Raw genomic sequence first — 12,840 nt, 5'->3', positions numbered from 1 at the left:
ATTTCTATATCTCTTTTTTTTCAGAGTAAATTCAATAATCTACCCTTTTATTCTATTGTTTCTATGTAATGTATTTCTATATCATATCCTCCTTTCTTCTTTTAGAAAGAGGTTGACTATGACCAATAACAATTTTTAACCAACCCCAAAACAAAGACAAATATCCATAATCCATTTTTGGGAATATGGGCATAGTTTTCTTGGCTACTTCCTGCTGATTTAGGGTGCTGGTAGTCTTATGGGGACACAAACAAAATTTAAGATTATAGTCAAGTCCTAATTGTAGTAGTCTGTGAGGCTGTATCATCTCAGTTGGCCATCTTGATATTGTTCTGAGCAGTTTGTAGTCCAAACCCAATCTTTGTGTGGTATTTGTCAGCTTGATGGTGTTATCATAGTCCTGATGGAATCATCATTGAGGGGTCTCATCATCTTTTTGGAGACTTCAACGTCACTGTTAGGCATGGTCATGGTTCACTGCAGAAAATCTTTTTGTGGGATATTTTTCTGGATGATTTGTTCTTTTCCTTCAGATGTCTCATTTGTCCAGTGTTCTCAGATTCCGTAGCCTTCACTCTCTTGAAAGACAAAACAAAACCCTTTCCCAATTCTAACTTTGGAGAGGTTCCAAATATAATTTTTTTAATCAATTTTGATTTATGGTTTCTCTTTAAATTTTTGTTTTATTTTCTAAAGCTGTTCTATCATCCAGAGCAGTATGGTTTTTTACAATAGGCATTAAGTTCTTTAATTGCTCTGTGAAGGAGTTTCCTCCATGATTACAGCAAAGGACTGAATGGAATTTGACATGGGGACCTTTGAGAGGCCTCTCAGAGACTTTCCCAATGGCAAAGGCAAAGGATTACCTTGTTTGTTTCTTGTTGACCTACATTCATTAGTCCAATATCTGCCTTTGCCATACCTTCTGCATAATCCAGAAGGGAGGGGCACTCTGTTGGGAGTATTTCTTGAAATAACATTATTTCCAGGAGTGCCCTGTTTACAGTCCCTTTTTGGGTGACCTTGTTTACCAAAATAAAAACATTTGAAATTACTATTTTCTTCAAACCTCTGGAAATCACCTCTCCTATCCAAGCTTCATCTTGGTGATGAGATTCAATATTAATTGTATCTCAGATCCATTCCTCCAAGGGTGCTGATCTTTCCTTTAATAGCCTAATTACCTTTTTACATTGTGCATTAGCATTTTCAAAAGACAGAGATTGAATTATTATCTCTCTAGCTTCTGAATTTGGTATCACTCTATTTACTGCTGAAATCAGTATTTGTAAGAAATCAGTGAAGGTTTATTTTGGGCCATGCATAACTTTTGTAAATGATACAAATTTTTTCCTATTTCAATTCTATCCCAAGCATTCAAGGCTGCCATGTGGCATAAAGCCAGGGTGTGGCCATCATATAAAGATTGTCTTTGTATATTAACATAATCACCTTCTCCAAGAAGTTGATCTTGGCAAATTTCAATACCTCTAGCTCTACTTTGTTGTCTAATGGTCTTAGCCTCATCTTTCTACCAGGTCCTCCATTATAATTGGGAACTACCCTCTAAGACTGTTGCAACCAAATCTCTCCAGTCTTGAGGGATAATTCTATTACAAGTTGAGTATGAGTTTAACATCTGCCTCACATAAGATAAGTGGATGTCATATGAGACTATTGCTTCTTTGAATCTGCCCAGATCTAACATTTGCACAGGCGTTCAGTCAGCTCTTAAATAGCTTTGAGCATATCTATCACTGGGTAGTTCCTCTAAGATTACTGGATAGATTAAGGTTGGCTGTTGAAAGCCTTAGGCTGTTTCTCTGTAACATTATAATGCAATAATGAAATTTGTTCTCCTTTAAATTCTTATGTCTGGGTTTGAATATCTCTAAGATCTGTTTTAACAGGTTTTTCTAAAGCTTTTATCTTGGCATTCATATTAACCAATTTTTTAATGATAAAAAAGAAATGATTGAACAAATAATATTTATAATTGACATTATGTAAGTCCCATTAACATTAATTATCCTCTCATTCTATTGTTCTATTTTTAAGCCATCAATTGTATTATCAGAGACAAAACTCCCTCCATTGTAAAAATGTTTCCCATTTTTTAATGTGGGAAAAATTCTTTTTAACTATTATTTTCCTTTAAGAAATCCCAGTTGACTCACCAAATCTGCTGACAATGACAATTCAGATGACAGTGAGGCAGCAGCCTGAGGAGGGGACCCAGAGAAAGGCAAAACCCACCAGGAGAGGAAAGAAGCAAAAGATCCAGCCATCTGCATGAGGGAAGTGTGTGAAAGTGGCTAACTCTTGTGGTTTTTGAAGCCCCAAAACATACAGAGTTGGCAGCAGAGAGCTGCAACAAAAACTTAGCCAGCAGGGTAGGAACTCACTCCAGCCAAGGCTGGGTGGAGATTCAGGACCCATGTAGCTCAGGCCTGAGCTGGGGACTACAAGGCCACATGCAAGCAGTTTTTTTTTGTGAATTCATGCCCCAAAAGTTGGATGCCAGATGTTGTTTGAATCTCTAAAGGTCTTAGAATAAAAACCTGGAACCAGATATTGGAGTAAATGCTGAGAGATCAGAGAGACATAAGAACAAACCACTGCCACATCTCAACTCATCAACTCTATGAATCCTCTGACTGTTTGCCTTTGCATCCTCAGCTGAAGGAACTCTTATTTCCTGTCTCTTCATGCCTTATATACCTTCTCTGCCCAATCATACTAGTTCATTCCTAGTGCTGGGATTAAATTGTGTGCCACCATTGCCTGGTTCTGTTTCTATCCTAGACTGAATCAATCTCATGTAGTCCAGGGTGGCTTTGAACTCACAGAGATCCAAATGGATCTCTGCCTCCCAAGTGCTAGGATTAAAGGTGTGTGCCACCTCTGCTTGGCCTCTATGTTTAATCTAGTGGCTTGTTCTATTCTCTGATCTTTTAGGCAAATTTTATTAGGGTACACAATAAATCACCACAGGAGTTCAAAGCTGAAATACTTCAAACTTTTAAAAGAGATTTTAGATTTTTAGAGTTTGGATATTTTAAAGAGACTGAAATTTTAGTGTGTTTGAATTTGTGAAGACTGGGGAACTTTTTAAATTTATGTATGTTTTTAATGTGAGATATTGGGGATGAATAAGAAAGGAAGATCTGTGGCTTAATTTGTGTGGCTAAATATTTGTGTGTCAAGCTGACAAGAGGTCATTTGTGCTGGCTAGTCTTATGTCAATGTGACATACAAACTAGAATTATCTGAAAAGAGGGAACCTCAATTGAGAAAATACCTCTATAAGATCCAGCTGTAAGGCATTTTCTTAATTAATGATTGATGGGGGAAGGCTCAGTCTATAAGGGGATGGTGCCACCCCTGGGATTGTGGTTCTGGGTTCTATAAGAAAGCAAGATAGAAAGCCATAGGAAGCAAGCCAGTAAGCAATACTCAATCCAAGGCCTCTGTATCAGCTTCTGCCTATAGGTTCCTGCCCTGTTTGAATTCTTGTTGTGACTTCCTTCAATGATGGACTAGAATGTTGAAATATAAACCCTTTCTTCCCCAACTTGCTTTTTGGTCATGGTGACCAAAAACTGCCTAAACATGACCTGAACAAGGACAATACCAAAAGACATCCCAAAGTGGTTGGGGAAAATCTCATGAGGCCTTACCTCTATACAAAGAAATATAAGCCAGCAATACTCCTCAAATTATTCCACAAAATAGAAACAGAAGGAATATTGCCAAATTCTTTCTATGATGCCACAGTCACTCTGATATGGAAACCACACAAAGACTCAACAAAGAAAGAGAATTATAGACCAATATCTTTGAAGAATTTTGATGCAAAAATACTCAATAAAATACTTGCAAACCAAATCCAAGAAGACATCAAAAGTTCATCAACCATGATCAAGTAGGGTTCATTCTAGAGATTCAGGGATGGTTCATCATACAAAAATCTGTCGATGTAATCTACCATATAAACCAAAAGAAAAAAAAAACACATGATCATCTCATTAGATGCTGAAAAAGCCTTTGACACTTCTTCATGATATAACTCTTGGAGACATCAGCGATACAAGAGACATACCTAAAAACAATAAAGGCATTTTACAGCATGCCAATAAACAACATCAAATTAAATAGAGGGAAATTCAAAACAATCCACTAAAATCAAGAACAAGACAAGGCTGTCCACTGCCTCCTTATCTATTCAATATAGTACTGGAGGTTCTAGCTAGAGCAATAAGAAAATTAAAGGGGATCATGGGGATACAAATTGAAAAGGAAGAAGTCAAAGTATCACTACTTGCAGATGACATGATAGTATATATAAGAGACCACAAAAATTCTACCAGGGAACTCCTACAGCTGATAAACACCTTCAGTAAAGTGGCTGGATACAAGATTAACTCAAAAAATTGCATCTTCTTCTTCTTCTTCTTCTTCTTCTTCTTCTTCTTCTTCTCCTCCTCCTCCTCCTCCTCCTCCTCCTCCTCCTCCTCCTCCTCCTCCTCCTTCTTCTTCTTCTTCTTTTTCTTCTTCTTCTTCTTCGTGAAAACACCAAATGGCGGCCGACACTGGTGCAGCGGGAGGGTCCGGAGATCCGGGAGCCCAGGACTAGGAGGCCACGGCGGCTTCTGTGGAGGATTTAGCAGTGGTCTTAGGAGCCGCGGTGGTCGAGGCCACGGGCTCGTGGAGGTAAAGCTGAAGACAAGGAATGGATCCCCGTCAGCAAGCTGGGCCGCCTGGTTAAGGACATGAAGATCAAGTCCCTGGAGGAGATCTACCTGTTCTCCCTTCCCGTTAAGGAATCTGAGATCATTGACTTTTTCCTGGGCACATCCCTAAAGGATGAGGTTCTAAAGATCATGCCAGTGCAGAAGCAGACTCCGGCTCGCCAGCGGACCAGGTTCAAGGCTTTTGTCGCTACTGGGGACTACAATGGTCACGTTGGTCTTGGTGTTAAGTGCTCCAAGGAAGTAGCCACTGCCATCCGAGGGGCCATCATCTTGGCCAAGCTGTCCATTGTCCCTGTGCGGAGAGGCTACTGGGGGAACAAGATTGGCAAGCCCCACACGGTTCCGTGCAAAGTGACAGACCGCTGTGGCTCTGTGTTGGTGCGTCTCATCCCTGCCCCCAGAGGCACTGGCAAAGTCTCTGCTCCTGTGCCTAAGAAGTTACTGATGATGACCAGTATTGATGACTGCTGCACATCAGCCAGAGGCTGCACTGCCACCCTGGGCATCTTTGCCAAGACCACCTTTGATGCCATCTCCAAGACCTACAGCTACCTGACCACCAACCTCTGGAAAGAGATTATGTTCACCAAATTTCCTTATCAGGAATTCACTGACCATCTTGTGAAAACCCACACCAGAGTGTCTGTTCAGAGGACCCAGGCTCCAGCTGTGGCCACCACATAAGGGTTTTTATACAAGGAAAATAAAGTGAATTAAACCTGTTAAAAAAAAAAAAAACACTAGTCCTCCTGTACACAAATGGCAAAATGGGCAGAGAAAGAATTCAGGGAAACAACACTCTTGAAAATAGCCACAAATAATATAAAATATTTTGGTGTAACTCTAACTAAACAAGTGGAACATCTGTATGAAAAGAACTTCAAATCTTTGAAGAAACAAATTGAAGAAGATGAAAAATGAAAAGATCTCCCATGGTCATAGATCAGTAGGATTAACATATTAAAAATGGCCATCCTTACCAAAAGCAATCTACAGAGTCAATGCAATCCCATTAAAATCCCAAAACAATTCTTTATAGACCTTGAAAGAACAATACTTAATTTCATATGGAAAAAAAACAAAACAAACAAACAAACAAAAAACAGGATAGCTAAAACAATGCTGTACAATAAAAGAACTTCCATGGGTATCACCAGCCCTGTTTTCAAGCTCTACTACAGAGCTACAGTAATAAAAAACACATGACATTGACATAAAAACAGACAGATGAATCAATAGAATTTAATCAAAGACCCAGGCACACGTCCACACACCTATGGACAACTGATTTTGACAAAGAAGCCAAAATTACACAATGCAAAAAGGAAAGTATCTTCAACAAATTTTGCTGATGTAACTGGATATCAGCATGTAGAAGAATGCAAATAGATCCATATCTATCACCCTGCACAAAACTCAAGTCCAAGTGGATCAAAACCACAACATAAAACCAAATACACTGAACCTTAAAAAGACAAAGTGAGAAATAGTCTTGAATGCATTGGCACAGGAGATAACTTCCTGAACAAAACACCAACAGCACAGGCACTAAGATTGACAATAAGTTGTACGTTATGAAACTGAAAAGCTTCTAAGGATATCATCAATAGGACAAAAAGGCAGCCTATAGAATGGGAAAAGATCTTAACCAACCCCACATCTGACAATAGGCTAATATCTAAAATATATAAAGAACTCAAGAAACTAGACATCAAAAAACTAAATAATGCAATTTATAACTTGGGTACAGATCAAAACAGAATTCTCAAGAAAAGAATCTCAAATGGCCAAGAAACACTTAAAGAAATGTTCAATATCCTTAATCATCAGAGACACACATAACAAAAGAACTCTGAGATTCTATCTAGCCTGTAAGAATGGCTAAGATAAAAACACAAGTGCCACCTCAAGCTGAAGAGGATATGGAGCAAGGGGAACATGCCTCCATTGCTGATTGGAGTGTCAACTTGTACAGCCACTTGGGAAATCAATATGGTAGATTCTCAGAGATTTGGGAATTTATCTACCTCAAGACATGGCTACACCTCTCTTGGGCATATATGCAAAGGGTTCTCAATCATACTACGAGGACACTTTCTCAACTATTTTCATAACTACTTCATTCATAATAGCCAGAACCTGGAAACAACCTAGATGTCACTCAGCTGAACAATCAATAATGAAAAATGTGGTACATTCACACAATGCAGTATTACTCAGCTACTAAAAACAATGGCATTATGAAATTTTCAGGAAAATGGATGGAACTAGAAAAAAATTATCCAGAGTGACGTAACCCAGACTCAGAAAGACAAACATGTTATTATTCACTTATAAGTGGATATTAGCTGTAAAGTAAAGGATAACCGTTCTACTACAATCCACAGAAACAGAGAGGCTAGATAACAAGTGGGGGATGTTTTTATCTCCCTAGAAAGGGAAAATAGAATAGATTTTGTGGGTAGACTGGGGTCAGGTAGTGATGGGAACATGAGGGATTAGGTGGGGTGGGGTGGAGAGGAATAGTACCAAAAAAAGATGACTGGAAGAGGGGGACATTTTGGGGTGAGGAAGAAACCTAGTACAAGGGGATCTCCCAGGAATCTACAAGGGTGACCCCTGCTAAGACTTCTAGCAATAGGGATATGCAATCTGAACTGGTAATCTCCTGTTACCAGGCAAGACTTCCAGTGGACGGCCTGGGACACCAACCCAGCCATAAAACCTTCAACCTACAGTCTTTGCTGCCTTCCCTGCAGGATGTGCTGGGATTGGTACCTGGCCCAATTGTCATCAGAGAGGCTTCTTCCAGAAAGTGATGGAAACAGATGCAGAGAAATCTCAAAACCTACCCCCAGTGACACACATCCTCCAACAAGGCCACCCCTCCCAATTCTTCCCAAACAGTTCCACCATCTGAGGTCCAAATATTCAAACATATGTCTATGAGGTCTATTGTCATTCAAACCATCACATTCTACTCACTGCCCTTTTAGGCTGTGGCAATTTCATAATGCAAAATGCATTTAGTTCAACTTCAAAAGTCTCCATAGTCTTTCAGTCTCAACTCTGTTTAAAAGCCCAATATTCAAAGTTAATTCTGAGACTCAAGGAAATCTTTTAATTGTAAACCTTTGTAAGATCAAAAAGCAGATTATGTACCTCCAATTTACAATGGCACAAAATACATATTACCATTTCAAAAGGAAGCAATCAGGGCATAGTGTTAATACTGCCCAAAGACAGACTGAAACTCTAAATCCTGGGACTCCATGTCTGATGTCAGAGATCTTAGCTGGCTCTCCCCTTACAGCTTTGCAGCCTGAAATATCTCTTGGAATGGTTCCACTCCTTGTATGTAGCAATCCTTGGCAGATATCCCACACCTCTGGAACCTCTAACATCTCGATGTCTCCAAAGAAATCTAGGGTTTCTTTTCACAGTTTTATGGTCATGGAAGCTCAAGGCTTCTATGCAGAAACTCCCCTGCCACATGCCTGACCTCAAAGGAGGAAAATTCTACATCCGTTTTACTTGACTCCAAAGTTAGAACCATGTGAACAACAATGCCAAATCTTAATACCAACTTAGAGTGAAACCTGGCACTCTTGAATCACATTTGTAGCACCTTTGATTTGTTGCTTTTGAGGAGCAGAGAATTCCTTAGAGCTTTTTCTTTCACTGATTTGTCTTGCCCTAAGGGTATCTCTCCCTGTATTTCATTTTTGAGTAGGTTTTCACTTTCTTTACCTCTTTCAGCACAAGACTTAAAACCAACATAAAATTTCATGGTGTTCTTTTTCTCTTTAAATTATACATTTTGTATTTCTTTTTGCCTTGCTTGCTCTTTTTCACTGTAGATATGTATATAATTATTACTAGTAACCACACAACAGAGTCAATATCATCTAATTAGGAGATCAGAAGGCATCAGCCTTCACTTCTTGGCATTTGCCTTGGTGGTACTCTTCAGGGATTTTTCCTAACACATGTTTGTCCTGTAAGAGGCACAGTGGAGACACTATGAATAGTTTATTTACAATGAATTATTACTATGAATTATTTATTTACAAGGTAGTATCTCACTATGTAGCCCAAGCTGATCTAAAACCCTCTATATAGGCCAGGCAGGCCTCAAACTCATAGCCATCCTCCTGCCTCTGCCTTACAAGTGCTGAATTAAAGACATTTCACTACCACACCCATCCAAAAAACACTTTCATATTTTTGTGTTGCTGGTATTGCTGCGCTGCTCAGGGATGCTTCAAACTCCTGAGCTCTGATGATCCTCTCACCTCAGGTTGTCATAGAAAGTACCATACTTAAAGAGTAACTTCAAAAACAGAAATTTATTTTCTCACAGAACTGGGGTTAAAAAACTCAGGTACGCCAGGCTTTCTTTTGGGCCCATAAACCAGCTATCAAATCTTTTTTTTTTTTTTTTCAGAGACAAGGTTTCTCTGTGTAGCTTTGCGCCTTTCCTGGAACTCGCTTTGGAGACCAGGCTGGCCTCGAACTCACAGAGATCCGCCTGGCTCTGCCTCCCAAGTGCTGGGATTAAAGGCGTGCACCACCACCGCCCGGCCCCAGCTATCAAATCTTGACAAAGACACATTATTAGTTATGAATGATCAGCCTTGTCTTAGCTCCTATTTTAATCTGTTTCTCTTTATGTATGTTTTGCCTTGGAATTTTTTTTTTTTTTGGTTTTTTGAGACAGGGTTTCTCTGTGTAGCTTTGCGCCTTTTCCTGGAACTCACTTGGTAGCCCAGGCTGGCCTCGAACTCACAGAGATCCGCCTGGCTCTGCCTCCCAAGTGCTGGGATTAAAGGCGTGCGCCACCACTGCCCGGCCCCAGCTATCAAATCTTGACAAAGACACATTATTAGTTATGAATGATCAGCCTTGTCTTAGCTCCTATTTTAATCTGTTTCTCTTTATGTATGTTTTGCCTTGGAATTTTTTTTTTTGGTTTTTTGAGACAGGGTTTCTCTGTGTAGCTTTGCGCCTTTTCCTGGAACTCACTTGGTAGCCCAGGCTGGCCTCGAACTCACAGAGATCCGCCTGGCTCTGCCTCCCAAGTGCTGGGATTAAAGGCGTGCGCCACCACCGCCCGGCCCCAGCTATCAAATCTTGACAAAGACACATTATTAGTTATGAATGATCAGCCTTGTCTTAGCTCCTATTTTAATCTGTTTCTCTTTATGTATGTTTTGCCTTGGAATTTTTTTTTTTTTTTGGTTTTTTGAGACAGGGTTTCTCTGTGTAGCTTTGCGCCTTTTCCTGGAACTCACTTGGTAGCCCAGGCTGGCCTCGAACTCACAGAGATCCGCCTGGCTCTGCCTCCCAAGTGCTGGGATTAAAGGCGTGCGCCACCACCGCCTGGCTTTGCCTTGGAATTTTTTACCTTTCTTTCTGTATATATTACTTTTCTGCTTCCTTCAGTGTCTGGCTGGCTGGCAGCTGCCTGGATTCTGGCCCTGGGTGTGACCTTTCTTTCTCCTCCTTCTCTTCTTGTCTACTTCTTCTCTCTTGCCCAAGCCTAGATTTCTCCTCCTACTTATTCTCTCTGGCTGACACACCCACATATCCTTTTTCTGCCTAGTTATTGGCCATTGAGCTCTTTATTAGATCAATCAGGTGCCTTAGGCAGGCAAGGTGAAACAGCAACACATCTTTTCATAATTAAACAAATGCAGCATAAACAAATGTAACACACTTTTACAGAGTTAAAGTAATATTCCACAGCATAAACAAATGCAACACACCTTTACATAGTTAAAATAATATTCCACAACACCCAAGGTTTGTGTTTCTGGACTAAAATTTTCTTCAATTTTTGTATTATATGAGGAAAGAATTCAGCTGAGGGACACAATCTTTTAATTATGTATGTGTGAGAATGAGAGAGGAAGGGAGAGAAAGAGAATGTGTGAGTTTGTAAATTTAGGAGCATTCATGGACACTCATGGAGTGCCAAGGATGGCCTCTGATATCAGTCTTCACCTTATCAGGCAACTTACTGAAGACATAGTCTCCTTTTTGCCAAGCTAACTGGCCCATGAGCTTTTGGGAGAATTCTCATAGGAGAACCTAACTCCCATTTCATCATAGAAACACTAGTATTAAAGATGCATGCTGCCACATCAGCTTTTATATGTGTTCTGGGGATCCAAACTTGGGTTCTGGGAATCCAAACTTAGGTCCTTGTACATATATTGCAAGTACTTTACCCACTGGGCCATTTCCCCAGCCCTAGATGGAGTCATTGTTTCTGGTAGTTCTGAGGTATGACTAGGCCTTCATGTCTGTTAAGCAAACACTCTACCACTGAGCTATATCTCTAACCCAACAGATAGTTTAAACAAGGATTTATTTAGCAAAGGAAAGACAAGGGCAAAGCCTCCAGAGAGCTTGGAATGGGCTGACACAAGGTTGGCTAATGGTAGACTGTCTTGAAGTTCCACTTTAAAAGAGATACTGTTGATATTATGAAAGTTCTTGCCATATTCTTGGAGTTAAAGTGATGCTTTTGCCCTCCCAAAAATTGTAGACCAGATCTCTCATTTTGGGAGTTTCTTTCTATGATTCTCTGGAAAACTCTGTGGGGGATAGATAAGATGGTCAAAAACACAAAGCAAATGAAGCTGTGATGTGTTGAGTACTCAGACCCTTCAGAGTTCATTTGTGGGGTAACTGGCAATGACCCTTGGCACCTTAGTCTCTGATATGACGGAAAGAAATGGTCATTGTAGTTAGCCAGGAAACCACCAGAAAAATACAACTGTAGTTTCTTTGACTGCCTTGTGTATAACTCCCAGCTTAACTGACTTCAATAATAGCATGGTTGGTTTCTGCTGAGAGCCCCCCTTTCTCTAGCTTGCTGACAGCTGCCATCTTACTTCATTATCACTGCTATAGAGACAGAGATTTCTGCTGTGCTTCCCTCTTGCATGAGGCACTAGGTCCAATCCATATGCTCTCCTCTAACCTGCATTGGCTCCTTCAAGACCCTCTCTCCAGTACAGTCACATGAAACATCAAGGTTTCAACTTAAGGATGGTGGCACCTGTGTGACACAATTTACTATGTACACCACTGAATTCCACAAGAAAGTCAAGACATGGCTCTGGCAGAAATGATGCCTGCACAAAAGATTATGTATCCCCTCTTCTCCACACTTGAATGGATCTTGAGTTACTTTTCTCTATTGTTATTCCCCATATCTGAGCCTTCATCTTGGACTTCTGTTGATTCGTCTGCCATACTGCCCCTCATACCTGACCTTTCACCCTCTGAGTGATGCACATCGTGTTCTACCTGCTGTGCACAGTGAGAAAAGTCACTTTCTCTTGCAGTTTTAGCATTAAACAGAGTGCTGGCACCTTCTAGAAAAAAGATATTGCCTACCACAAAAATGACAGAGATGGAAAATATCAGAAAACAAGATTGATACAGTGCTTAACCTCTTCTCCATCAAGAATTAGTAGCATGTCTATTTTAGCAGCCCTTGGTCTGACTGCACCTGAGATATGCCTTTGTGCACAAGGTGAAATGATGCTGGGAGGTGTAGAAACCACGCACACCCATGCCCCTCTGAGTCTCAGCATGACTTTCCTGGGTGACACTGACTACTACATAGGGTGTTAGAGTAGTCACTGCATGATGACACATGGGAATGAAGGTAAGTGAGAGCTAATGCCAAAGCCCAGACACTCAGAGCCACATCGGACCCTGCAGGCCAGGGAAGCCAACATGAAGTGAAGCTGCAATGAATGCATGCATGTGTGCACTACTTTTTCTTTTCTAGTGTTGTATCCTAGAGCCCTATGCATGTTTGTCAGAGACTTTTCTACAGAGCTATACTCCAGGTCCAGGATGTGTGTTAAGTATTGTGGGTTTTAATGAATGAAGCTCAGACCTCTTTCCTTCTAGTGATTCTACTGATATCCCTGTATGTATGCTCATGGTTTTTCCAAGTTGTAGACAAAGGACATGGATTAGTGTTTTAAAACAACTAGAATACTTGCTTTCAAAATTCTACAGGGTGCTGTGGTACACCCTATAACCCCAGCACACTGGAGGC

At 40.5% G+C, this 12,840-nt stretch overlaps 1 pseudogene; it reads left to right on the top strand.

Annotated features, from left to right (window-relative positions):
* Nucleotides 1–4,579: 4,579 nt before the first annotated feature.
* Nucleotides 4,580–5,457, top strand: LOC131899258 (small ribosomal subunit protein uS5-like; annotated as a pseudogene).
* The last annotated feature ends 7,383 nt before the right edge of the window (nucleotides 5,458–12,840 follow it).

Source organism: Peromyscus eremicus, chromosome X (genome assembly GCF_949786415.1).
Source record: "Peromyscus eremicus chromosome X, PerEre_H2_v1, whole genome shotgun sequence".
In the NCBI taxonomy this organism is placed as follows: domain Eukaryota; kingdom Metazoa; phylum Chordata; class Mammalia; order Rodentia; family Cricetidae; genus Peromyscus; species Peromyscus eremicus.
The sequence above is the reverse complement of the archived record's forward strand: the minus strand, read 5'-3'. Positions and strand labels throughout refer to the sequence as shown.